At 34.6% G+C, this 13580-nt stretch overlaps 1 non-coding gene and 1 pseudogene across 1 annotated transcript; both read left to right on the top strand.

Moving 5' to 3' along the window:
• Positions 1-236: 236 nt before the first annotated feature.
• LOC142632293 (protein SIEVE ELEMENT OCCLUSION B-like) lies at positions 237-9756 on the top strand (annotated as a pseudogene).
• Positions 9757-10255: 499 nt separating this feature from the next.
• On the top strand, positions 10256-10327 carry TRNAT-UGU (transfer RNA threonine (anticodon UGU)). The gene has a single exon. It is a non-coding gene; the product is annotated as a tRNA-Thr (tRNA).
• Positions 10328-13580: the final 3253 nt, after the last annotated feature.

Below are 13580 nucleotides of genomic sequence, written 5' to 3'. Positions count from 1 at the left end.
CCAGGAATTTTTTTTTTTTTTTTTCGGATTGTGAGGACAGAGGAGAGGACTGATGCAGAGAGCTGGGTTTAGGGGCTAGTAGGCAGTGGAGTGGGAGTGTGGGAGTGGGACTGAAAAGTGGAAGTCAGGAAGTGTGTCAAAGAAGACAAAAAAAAAATATATATATATATATATATATATATATATATATATATATATATATATATATATATATGTAAAGGGAAAAATGGGATTCCATGGGTCATGTGGGTGAGTTTTTTGAGATGGAGAGAAAGTGTAATTTTGTTGTTGGTATTTGGACAATTGGACTTGATGTAAGTGGGCCAAATTTTTTTTTTTTTTTTATTTGGAGTAGGCCTAAAAATTCAGCTGGGCTTAGGAGAACGGTGAGTATATGGGCTATGGGGGCCAAATGTCCAAAATTGGGGGGTCCAATTATTTTTTATATATACTTTAGTGGATTTTTTTTTTTTTTTGCAAGGGCCTGGGCCCTCCCAAGCCACTATGTGGCTCCACCCCTGAATAAAAACTAAAATTGAGGAAAATAAAGTACTGTCTCAATAACTATTAAACCAATTTTTTTATTTAAAGCATCATTGGATTAACTCAAATATTTGGGGGGCCAAAACTTATTTTTGTAGGACAACTCTTATATTTGTTTTCATTTGCTAATTACTAGTTTTTTTTTTTTTTTTTGTAGGAGGCTCCCTTGCTTAAGGAGTTGTCTTATATTCTCGACCAAATTTCTAATGAGGTTAGAAAAAATCACTATTACTAAATTTAATGATTCGAGAAATATTATAAGTTTACCATGAAAATCTTACAACCTAATATTCCAATTTTACTTACAAGAAAAAATAATAATATATAAAATCTATTATTACTATGTTGTTGATGTGTACACTAATGACAAATCATATTCATTAGCACATTAGTTTGTAACTTATTTTAGTAATATTAGATGTTGTTTTAATATTGTTTTACAAGATCTTCATGCTGCATATTATATAATGAAATTAATTCTCAAAAAATCCAATAGTCAATTATGTTAAAAAGAAAAAAAGGATTTCGCTAAGCAAGTGATTTGCTAACTTTGAGCCAAAATAAAAATGGGACTTGCAAGTCCTTTAAGGTTGGATTGTATTCTTCTTTGTTAAAGAATATCGCCAAGTTGTCACTTGTTTAAGTTAGGGAGTGACTGAGAAACTGACTCATATAATGCCTACTTAAACATTGGTGAATGTATCTAAAAATGCATGATCCCCCACCTTGGAAATGCTATAAACATTTTGAGGGTTGTGTTGGTGTAATATATGTCATAGTTATCACATACATTCTTGATTGATTTAAAATCAAGAAGAATCAACATTGTCTTTGATTTTAGTCTCAATCAAGGATCATTTGTCCCCGGGGATGGAGCCTAGAATTTTTGTTTGTAAAATTTTCAAAAACATAAATGATCTAAAACTTGGAGCAACAAGTTTGGCTCCAAACATGTTTAGAGCTATCTTATTCTAACCCATTATGTGGCAACTAAAGAGACATTTCATGGATAGTTTTAGTTACAATTTTTTTTTTAATGAGTCAATGAGTTGTTTAATTGCCACATAATACGTTGAAAAGATAGATCCAAACATGCTTGGTGCCATGCTTTATAAAAAACAAATTTACATATATATATGAGCACATTTTACAATAAAACATCCTTTGTATGTAGAAATTATGTTCAGTACAACTACACTTTATACACAATCTATACTTTTTTTTTTCTCTCTTCCTTAATTTTACACATAGTATTAGAGCCACCACTTTGTGGCCTCCAGTAGTTTTGTTCTATGGTCGCAACAAGCATAGTCTTGCTCAAATTCTGCTTGACATCACCAACCTTGCCCAATTGCGAAACTGATCTCACAGACCAGATCAATTATTTTTTTTTCCAAGATTGGCTTGTAAAGTTGAATGAGTTGATCCCAAGCATTAGAAATGTGTATGGTTCAGGTTAGGTCAGATTGGGGGGGTTTTCCAACCCAAAGCATGCTTGTTAGGTTGAGAAATTCCAACCCATCAAATGTGTAGAAATTAACCCATTTCAACCTGTTGATACCCATTTTTCATAAAAATGGCCCTACGGCAAAAAAGCCCATAAACAAGTTAAAGGAAGGAAGGAAAAGACTAAGGAATAATGGCAGATACAATGGGGCTAGGAAGGCCCAAGGAAAAGGTATACCCATGAAGAGGTAAGGAATTGAATATGCTAGCCCATGGGCAGCATGGAAGAGCCAACCACGGTGAGACAACCCTCTTTAAGACAAAGGAGAACAGGCCTTGAATGAGCCAAAAGATGGAAGGGAGAGGAGAAGGCCCAATGGGCCAGCCCTGTAGGAATTAGCAGAAAAGTAATAAGATTTTGAAAAGTCCACGGGCCCAAAAAAAGTAAGATGGGGCAAGCCCAACAAGCCCACACCGTTTCCCATAAAGGGCAACCACGGGTGGTGAGCCTTAATCTCAACAAATAACAAAACTAGACAAAATCAAATAGGAATGGCAAAAACTACGTGGGAAAGAAAGAAGACGAGGCGTGAAGCAATAAGACAACCATATTATGGCCGAAGCACCACCAACTTGTGCCCAACTAGGCAAGGGAGGTGGGCCCATGGTCAAGGGAATTACAAAGGGTGTGGTTTGGTGGAGGGAAGAAAATGTCCTATTTTGGGTATCCAACCAGGGCCCCTTTTGGGAGGCGCTATGCTGGGGAGGCATCCTTCCCCGAAATAGATAGCAAACTAGCTAGGACCACTTGATGCATGCTAGAGAGATAGGTAGAGAGAGACCCAAGGCTTTACCCATCAAAGGAGAGAGAAAAGTATACGGCAAAATCAGATTGGACAAGGATTTGCCATGGGGTGAGTAATGGAAGCAAGAGAAAACACTTGCAATGCCCAGATGTAGTGGAGGCCAAACGGCTAGAAGGATAGTGGGCACCTTAGAGAAGTGTTAGCAGCAGACAAAAATGGTTAGTAAGCCACAAGAGTAAAAAAGAGAAATCACATGGGATTAATTCAGTATAAATAGAAACATTAGCCATAAGTAGAAGGGGGTAATGACTAAGGCAAGGAGCACAAAGAACTGACAAGGAAACAAGAGAGCAAAGAGAAAGAGTGATGTAAAACTTAGAAAGGCAAAAGAGTGAATACAACAGAAAAATCATGCATCAATAGAAAATTTTTTCCCTCCCTCTCATAGCAAACCCACTCTTGTAATCCCAACAAAACAAGAAGTAGCAATCCAGACCCATTCTCCAAAATACACAAATTAAATGTCTAGTAATAAGGTTGTCTAAGTTGGAGTTTAGGTTCTCTTTAGTTCACTTCCTACGAAAAGCCCATTATTTATAACTAGTCTTTCTACTTAAATACATATAGAAGTACATACATTATATATATATATATATTTGTTATTTGTTGTCTTTCTTTTGGGATATTTAGCTTGTGCACATACTAGCCCCTCAGCAAGGTCTTGCTAAGCTAGTAGGACAGGCCCAACTCTCTAACCCATAGCAGAAAAGACCTTAGCCCAAGAGCACAAAGAACCCATACATTAAATTGGCAACTCCACTAAGGAGTTGAGAGACAGAAAGGGGAAAAATAAGAGAAGGACCATAGAACCCTCGCAAGCCATGCCTCTTAGATCAAAGACAACACGCAATACCAGTGTTGTACCTTCCCAAGCAAAATCTCGACCAGCCAGCCCTTGACCGTTTCGTCAAGGGGAAGGAACATCTGCAATAGGGGCTGGGCCACAGTAGGAACAGAGAAACCATTGGAGACAACACCAACTTCTTTATTGAGATGATGCAGTCCATGCATCACACCCAGCAATAGCTGGTAGAGGAGATCCACCAGTTGAAGGTTGACAAGACCAAAAAGAAGGGCACCCAACACAACCTAGAAAATGTGGTAGACAAAGAAGAAACACCAGTGGAGGGATGCCTACAGAATGCTAAGCCACGATTTGTGACCATGGTAGACGTAGCAGCGCTGCCAGAGAAAGAGAAAGCTAAGATGCCAAAGGAAAGACTTTTCTCAAGAAGGCCACTGTACCTGGCGAAACTACTCAACAATCCATATCCTAAGAGGTATGAGCAACAACATTCTCCCAGTATGACGTAAGGAGGGGAAGCACTGTCGAACACATGAGCAATTTCCTAGACACTATAGGACCTTACGTGGGAGATGAAGATCTATGCCTCCGCGAGTTCTCGAAGTCCCTAAGCAATGGCACTTACACTTAGTACACTGGCTTAAGGCTAGGGTCCATCCCCACCTAGGATGACATGGTGGAAGTTTTTTGCAGCAAGTATTTTCATGGAGAAGAGACTGTCACCTTGGCAACCCTCCAAGGGATGAAACAGCGGCCTAGGGAAAACCTCTTGGAATACATAAAGAGGTTCAGAGATATAGCGCTTGACTGCCACAACCATAAAGAGGTTCACTAAGAAACCATTTTTTTTTAAAAAACTTCAAATCTAGAAAGTAAAATCCTATATCCTAAATACGATGATTTTTTTTTTTGTTTTTGTTCACTGTGTTATTTCTCCAGACCAGTGTGTATGTTCACCTTTCACGGTTGCACCTGTTTTGAGTTGTTGCAATTTTCCCTATAAATACATTGTCCCTCATTCATTTTGTTGACCTTTTGTCTTCATTTTTAGATATAAGAGTCCAAAATGTCCATCAAAGAGTAAAACAAAGTTCTATATGCTAGGCATGAATTGTTAAGGTCCTATTTGATTATCTGAAAAAAGTGGTGCTTTTTGTTTTCATTTTGAGTTTGCAATGGGATCCACCAAAAAAAAAAAAAAAACTTGTTTGGTTTAAGAATTTGTACTCAATTTTCATTTTCAGTATCCTAAAAGTTGAATTTGAACACAAAAAATGAAAACACTTTTTTAGTGTTTCATTTTCATAAAAAACAAATATAGTGGCAATTCTGTATATATTGTGAAAATGCAAAGGGCCCCACCTGATTGATGTGTGTATGTAAGTGAAAAAATTAACTTTTAAAAAAAAAATAGAAAAAAATACCAAACTGTGTATGATGAATTTTATACCCAAGTTCTGTATTCAAAATAACTTGCCGAACAACCTCAAATGCAAAAATCGGTCATTTTTTCTATATTGAATTTTAGAATTTGAATACAAAAAAGAGAAAATGAAAAGTGAATACACCACTTTTTAGAACCAAACAGGGATTAAGTTTCTTTTGTGTGTAGGAAATCATCTTATCTTGGGAGATAGATGCCTAGGAAACTCAAAGCATCACTGTGAGTGATGAAATTTGTCTTAAGGACATAATGTAAAATACTAACCTTGATAAAAAATGATTTTTCTCTCTTATTTTCTTCTTAGACTGTAAGTTTCATGTGTTAATTTAATTATTTATAAGTTAGACCAATTTCCATTTTTGTGGTTGTTTTGTTTACCAAATCACAAATAATAAATATATGCATTGTATTGTACCCACTAACTTCAACATTAACAATTAGAAATATATAATATGTGAATTTTCAGCTAGCATACATGGCTTCGAGTGGCACGAAAGCACATTTAACGACAGTCATAATATTTAACATGCTAGCAAACTATAATTGGGGGGTTAAGTTGGTACTGACCCTCTTCGCTTTTGCTTGGAACTGTGGACAATTCGATGCTCAAACTGAGCACGGTGCGCCATTGAAACCCCAGTTCAATATACTTAAAGATTAATCGGGACGGCATTGGAAGTGCCCCATTGTGTCATTGTGTTTAATGAACTACCATCCAAGTATATCACATTGGAGGTACAAGCATTATCCTCTGCCATGGCCCAGAGTCCAAGTGCTGCCTATTGGACTGTCAGGAGCATCGTGGTCTGCACATATCAAATTGTTAGCTTCACTAGCAAGGGCTACGAGTATGTTTTCCTGTCCAATATCCCAATTTGTAATTCTTTTGTAAATCCTTCATTTAGATAAAATGTGGCATTTATATGTAATTTTATTAAAAGTTTCTTGAAATTTCTATACTAAGTAATTGACTTTTTTATATAAAAAAAATTTATCCAAATTGTTTTACAAGTAGTGTAAATTTTAAACATATAAAATGTTCATGAGGCGTTTAACTTTAACACTGCAAAAAATGGCTATTGATTGCAGGTTTGCGTTATCCACCACAGAAGCATGGGAGCCATCCACCCTGGCTCTCAAGCTCAAAACCATACTTGAAGATCTTAGGAAGAAGATGAAAAAGTGCATTCAATACATTGGTAAGCCAGTTTTATGCATTGCCATAAAAATGGATACATAAACTTGACATACATGGGAAATTAAACAATGTTGTATAATCTATTACATAAGATACCACCATGTATACGCTGAAAGTCTCCTATTCAATGCAGAGGAGATGAGGGATATTGAATCTCATCAAAGGCTTGCTGATCTCTTCAACATATAACCCAAATTGACAACATGAAGGCTCTCAAGGCCTTGATTTGCCCTAGGGATGATGTGCAGGCGCCTGTTGATGGCACCACCAAGAAAAGGGTCGGCATTCTTCTAACACAAATCATTATCATTACTGAAGCAAAATTACCAATATAACCATTTAAGTTGTGATAGTATAATTAGTTATCTAATTATCTATATATAATTGTTCGATATTGGCAAAACCAGGTTAACATTGATGTTCTTAGTAAGAAGAAACTGCTATTACTCATATCAAGTCTAGATATAACCCAAGATGAGTTGTTGGTTCTTGAACAGAGTTATATCAAGTCCAGGGTCCACGAAATTAAGTTCCAAAATCTATATGAGATTGTGTGGATCCCCATTGTGGACCAATTGACTGATACCAACATTACAATTTCTACTATCAGCATATTGCATATATATACTTAGTCTTAATTTTAAAGTTTGGATAGTATAATTATTGATATTATTATCTATATGTGATTGTTTTATTTTGATAAAACCAAGTTAACCTTGATGTTCTTAGGAGGAAGAATGTACTATTGCTTATTTCAAGTCTAGATATCATCGAAGATGAGTTGATTCTTGAACTGGTTTATGATAAGACCAGAATATTGAGGCTTCAGGGTCCATATGAGGTTGTGTGGATTCCCATTGTGGACCAATTGACTGATGCCAGGCAAAGGCATTTTGAAAAGTTGCAGACTCTAAAAATGAAATGGTACTTAATATTTCACCCTTCCATAATATTGAAGACATCAGTCAAGTTCATCAAGGAGGAGTGGCACTTCAGGAACAAGTCCATCCTCGTAGTCCTAGACCCTCAAGGGAGAGTGGTGTCCCCCAATGCAATTCACTTGATGTGGATTTGGGGAGGGCATGCTTTCCATTTCACTACCTTGAGAGAAGCTCTTTGGAGAGAAGAGGCTTGGAGGCTTGAGCTGTTGGTGGATGGCATTGACCCAACCATATTGATCTAGGTAATTACAGTGGCGGTTCCAGAAATTTTTCTCAAAGTGTTCTTTAAGAAGCATAATTTTTCCCAGTGGCGGCTCTAGGAATTTTTCCCAAATGTATTGTTGTTTAGTTGTTTTATTAATTTGTTTGTCTTTTATAAACTATAATTTTTTATATTGTTGTTTCATTAATTATAAAATTATTAATTGTTGTTTAGCCTAACATAATTTAATTTTTTTGTCTTTTATAATGTATTGGCTAATTAAATTATTAATTATTGTTTATTAGTTTTTTTTCCTAATTAATTATTGGTTAATTAATAACCCAAACAAAAAAAAATTAATTAGTTTAACTAATTACTATGGTTGTTTGATACTTGGAATATCATACTATTACTTAACCAAAAAAAAAGTCAATAAATTGTGCAGCAAAAAAATATATAGGCCATATAGCTTAAGTCCAAGTCTAAAAAAGAGTGATTTGTTACATATTTTATGACCACTAGTTAAACTAATCAACTAGCACACATCACACAGCCATATTTATTAATTATTAGTTGTACACTTGCACTTGCACCGGCACTAACACAGTAAATCAGATAAAGCCAACTGTATCTCACCAAAAGACCCCAAACCAACACCAATAATCTCACCAACACCAACACCAACACTGTATCAAAAAAAAAAAAACACCAACACCGGATAAAGCCAAAAACAAACAGGGTACATGTTAAAAGAGAGAGAGAGAGACTGAGATGAAGAGAGAGAGAGACTGAGACTGAGATAGAGAGAGACTGAGACAGAGATGAAATACCTTGAGGTTGAGGGAGCAAGGACGCCTGAGGCTGAGGGGCAACGCCGTCGGGACTCGGGACAACACGTCGAGGCGAGGAAGACCGATCCGATCTCCTATCCAATGTGTTCTGCCATTTTGGAGCTTGAGTTTGAAGCTCGATCCGGCAATCTCCTTCTCCGATCCAGTGATCCGTTGGTTCTAGCATTCTGTAGTTTTGGAGCTCAGTATATTGGGTTTATGGGTTAGGTTTTTTTCTTTAGACTTTAGGTTAGGTTTCTTTCTTTCTTTCAAGCGTCGTCCGTTGGTTTCTGATTTCAATATATTGGGTTTTGGTTTGTTTTGGTTTTTTTTTTTTTTTTTTTTGAGAATCCATGGGTTTGCTACTGTAAAAAGAAAGGGTTTGCTTTACCGATTAATGTTGGGCTTTTTTTCCTGGTGGACTTGCTCTGTTACCTTTTTTTTTTTTTTTTTGCATTTTTTAGTTCAATTTTTTTTTTTTGGGCTTTTTTTTTTTTTGCTTGAAAGTAAGAACAAATTTTTTTTTTTTTTTTTAGTTGAGAGTGTTCCTAATTTTGATTGAGGGTATTCCTCATTTTTTTTAAGGGTAAACAAATAAAATAATTTCAATTATTATATATAAAAAAAAAAAAAAATTTGTTTAGGGTGTTCCTAGGAACACTCTGGGATCAACGTCGCACCGCCACTGGGTAATTATATATATGTGTGTTTGCACAAACACACTCTTTAAGAAAAAAAAATGTTAGAATAATGATTATATAATTAAATCAACTATTTTTTAACGGTTTAAATTTTTTGGATAATAAAGATTTATCATACTAATTCACATTTCTCTCTTTATCATTGAACAGATTAAAGAAGAAAAATACATTTTCTTGTATGGAGGCGATGACATGGAGTGGATTCGGAAATTTACAGAGGAAGCAAAAGCAGTTGCAGCGGCTGCACGCATACCCTTAGAGATCATGTATGTAGGAAAAGCCACAAAATGGGAGCAAGTGAAGCGAGTGATAGCGAACATTGTACAGGGAAAACTCAGTACCTGCTGGGAAGACCCAGCCTTAATATGTTTCTTTTGGACCAGGCTTGAGAGCATGCTGTTCTCAAAGATTCAGCTAGGCAAGGATGAGGAACACGACCTTGTGATGCAACAAATCCAGAGGGGTCTTAGCTTTGACAGAGAGGGTACATGGGCAGTGCTTAGCAGAGGGTCTAGTGTATTGTTTAATGAGCATGGAAACATTCTCTGGCTTGCCTTGTTTGAGTATGAACTACGGAAAGAAAAGGTGGCACTGCAGGGCTTTGACACTGCTTTTCAAAACTATGTTGCTTCGCTTCGTGGTAATTCTCACCCTAGTTGCCGCATTGAGTTCTCAAACTATGCTGGAAAAATCCCAAAAAAGATGAAGTGTCCTGAGTGTCACCACTACATGGAGAAAAACACCACTTTCCTCTGCTGCTACGATGAAGCCTTGCACTAATTAAGTACTACTAATACTTAAACCCACTAGCATTGTCCTTAATTATTATAGCAGATAATGCTAATGCTGCTAGTGATAAATAAGAGAATATCTATATGTGTGTGTGTGTTTTTGTTTTATTTATTTATTAATTTATTTTCATCTTTCATCTTATATATGTAAAAAAATTGAGTGTGGGATGTCCTCTCAATTGCCACTTTCTACGGCTCATGTATCCGATTTGAAGGAATAAATAAAAATTATATAGGTGTTGTAATAATCTTCTATAATTATATTAAAGACTCTTTAGTCTTTACAGTGAATAATAATAATAATAACACTATTTCAAAGATGTTTGTTGAGTGTTTAATATGCATGATAAATTGAGAAAGCACCAAAACCATTTCGTTCCTTTCAAATCTAACTTTTGTCTTTAACCGAATACCGTTATGTAGCTCCACATTTCTGTAAAGCAAAGACTACGATTAAAAATAGCTCTGCAAAGAAATCAGTGGCAACTGCCCCTATAGCTCAGTGGTAGAGCGTCAGTCTTGTAAACTGAAGGTCTGTAGTTCGATCCTGCATGGGGGCATTTAGGTTTAGTTTTCCTTTTTTACATAACAATACATTTTTGCCATTAACAAAGTTTTGCTTCAAACTTGATTGTAGCTTAAGATCAAAAATTATGTGAATTTTAAAAAATCCATTATTGGATTATATTTTCTTCTTATATCTTCCACTTGTAAAATTCATAGAAAATCAAATATTTATAATTATGTCATCAATCAATTGTTTAAATTGCAAGTTTTTGTAATATAAAAAATTATGCAAAATAAATAAAATTATGTAAATATAGTAAATAATATTTGATTGGTACAAAATTTGATATTTGTCTTAAGAGTATAAAGAGCATACAATCTAATGTTTATATTTTCAAAATATGTAACAACAACTAAATTTGTTACCAAATTTTGTCCTAAATTATAAATCTTTGTGCATAAGGCTCTTTTTTGGGGGGTTTAGTGTTATAATTTTTTATTCATCACAATTCAATGTTTAAGAGTAAATTTGATCATTTATACATTTAAAAACTATTGGTACCGATAGGAGTGTCACGGGGATATCCTTAGAAAAAAGAATACCGAAGTAGTTTTGAAATCATTTGTTCTTGTGTAAATGTGTTCATTATTTTATGCATTTGTGGGTGTATTAATTTTTTTGTGCTACATCTCATTACACCCCTAAATATTTTTGTGATTGAAAAATGCATCAACCACAAATTAGAATAAACAAAAACTATTAACATTTTAAAAAATATAAGAGTTTTTGAGCGCGTGCGTAGCATGTGTGAAGAGGTTAGTCTATATTTATGCCTTCAAAAATATTATGAATTAACACAAATTTGAAATTTTTATACTTCTGTGACACTTCTATTCTCAAATAAAATTTTACTTTGTATCTTTCAATATATAAAAAATTGACGTTTTACCGAATAATAGTTGAATGAACCAAAATAATGCAAAATTGTGTATACTCCCACTTTGGATCTTCACATGTTCATGTTGGAAAAACTGGTTTTGTATTGTTAAGGACATATTTTTATGTAATTGGCTAATCATTTGACAAAACATACTTTACTTGTAATTTGGTAGATTTAGGATGTGTTTAGTACTTCAAAGAACAAGAGTTCAAGTCTAGTATTGAAATCATGCAAATCTGTTCAAGAAACAAGTGAAGAAATGCTAATTCATCAAAGCTCAACAGATACTATTTATCGAGGCTTGACAGATAGCTTGACAGTTGTATCTATCGAGAATTATAAAATCAGAATTTTCAGATCTGATTTTCGGCCCATGCTGACATGTATGTGTAGGATTTCTTTTTTCACAACCTTAGACATATATGAGGTTTGTTTTAAATGCCGCCACATTAGAGAATACAAGGAAAACATATGCAAAGGGTGACCGATGCCTTATTCTCTCTAAAGAAGCTATTGCGTCTTTGCGCCTTAGGGTTTTGTAACCAAGTGCTTCTTGATCTTCATTGTTGATGAAGTGAAGAACTTTGCAGCTAACATTCTTCTTCCTCAAGTTGGTGAGTGAGTCACGTACTAAGATTTGTGCAAAGGAGTTAGTCACGTACTGGGATCTGTGCATCAAAGGGTGGCATTTATATATTGAAGAGTTCAGAGGTTCTGAAGCGGTAGAAGGTTTCTATTGTAAGTTCATCTACGAGGATTGTAGATTCTAGGGATAAAGGTTTTGTACTAGATCTAAAACTTCACTTTACTATAGTGGATTGCTTTTCGGGAAGGTTTCCCCCCAAGTTTTTTACTATGAAACTAGTTTATTTCATTGGTTTTCCTAAGTCACTATATCTTGTCTTATTTACTTTTTCGTTGTGCATTATATTGACATGATATTGATGTTAGTTTTTTTTAACAAGTTTTTTACATAATAAATTTAATTAACAACTTGGATTTAAAACTTGTTAATTCTATCAACCGGAGTCTAAATTTTCCAACATGCATCTCATACAAAACCCACAGCGGAAGCAACATAAGAATCTACTTTATTCATGAGAAATAACATATATCCTTGAATATCTAGAACAAAGAAAAGAAAGCGTACCTTTGATGCAATGGAATTCAAAAACAAAACTTGAGAATACCTTCAATCTTCATCCCAATTCCACATGGTGTCCAAGATGAGTGATCTCATCAATTCTTGTGTACGTTGATTTTCCTTTGGAAAAGTGTATTTCCAAGATCTTGTAGAGAAAAACTGTTTTCTCTTCTTTTAATTATACATACATTTTAATTGCCTTGGCAGTTATTTTATTTAAAAACTCTTATTAAATAAAAACTGATTAGCTAATTGGGTTAGCCTTTTGGGCTAGCCCAATTAGGCTTAAGTGTGGGTTGGGATGGGACCAAATGAACTAATAAGGCTCTAGCTCAAATGGGCCTCAGACTTATCTATCAACTCTTAACAAACTCAAAGTTACCATTAATTATATAACAAGTATCACTATGGAAATATAATTGCACTCTAGGCCTTATTATTAAATTATATTCCAGACTCTAATATAATATCATTTGACCCCTCCATGAAATATCCATAGCAAACAAAGTCATAATAAACTGTCACTTTGTAAAAAACTATTTTATTCCTTGAGTACCCGATTTAATCTTTTAGTTATTCATATTTATGAAATCTAATTTCAATAAATATAAACTTTAGTAACTCTTACTAAAGTGGTCGCCCCTGAATAACAAGTTCTATTAAACTTATCTCACAGGGATATTTCGTGTCTCTATAGAAAGAGATTATAGATTTCATCTTCAGAATATGGGTTCCCTCAACACTACGTGCATTTACCAAACATACTAAGGTTTTGACTGTTAAACTAGATCTCACTCCTAATTTATCAAAGTAACATACATTTCATGATTGAGTTTACTATCCTCTCATGATTGAGAGTCTATGAAATTAGAAGTCGTGAGATTAATTATTTAGGTGACAGTTGTTAATTGAATAATTAATCTCACAGCAGTCCAATTCAATATGTCTTACACACTTAAGACATATCAACACATTAACTAGAGGTCTCCACTTCCATGATCAAGAAAAATCATCTTAGTTGATGTGTTATGGTCTTCGCAGATGAAACGCTCAATTTCATCACCGACTACAAACTATATTTTGAGTGTACAAGGAACTTGTGATTTATATCTTCTGTAACTAAATCACATACAATGCATCTCAAGGACTATGATAATGTCTCATTAGTTCATTTATAAATAGTCTCATATAATTAAATTATTTAATTATTTATAACATGCA

Source organism: Castanea sativa, chromosome 1 (genome assembly GCF_040712315.1).
Source record: "Castanea sativa cultivar Marrone di Chiusa Pesio chromosome 1, ASM4071231v1".
NCBI lineage: Eukaryota > Viridiplantae > Streptophyta > Magnoliopsida > Fagales > Fagaceae > Castanea > Castanea sativa.
Note: the sequence above shows the minus strand (reverse complement) of the source record. Positions and strands in the feature narration are given on the sequence as shown.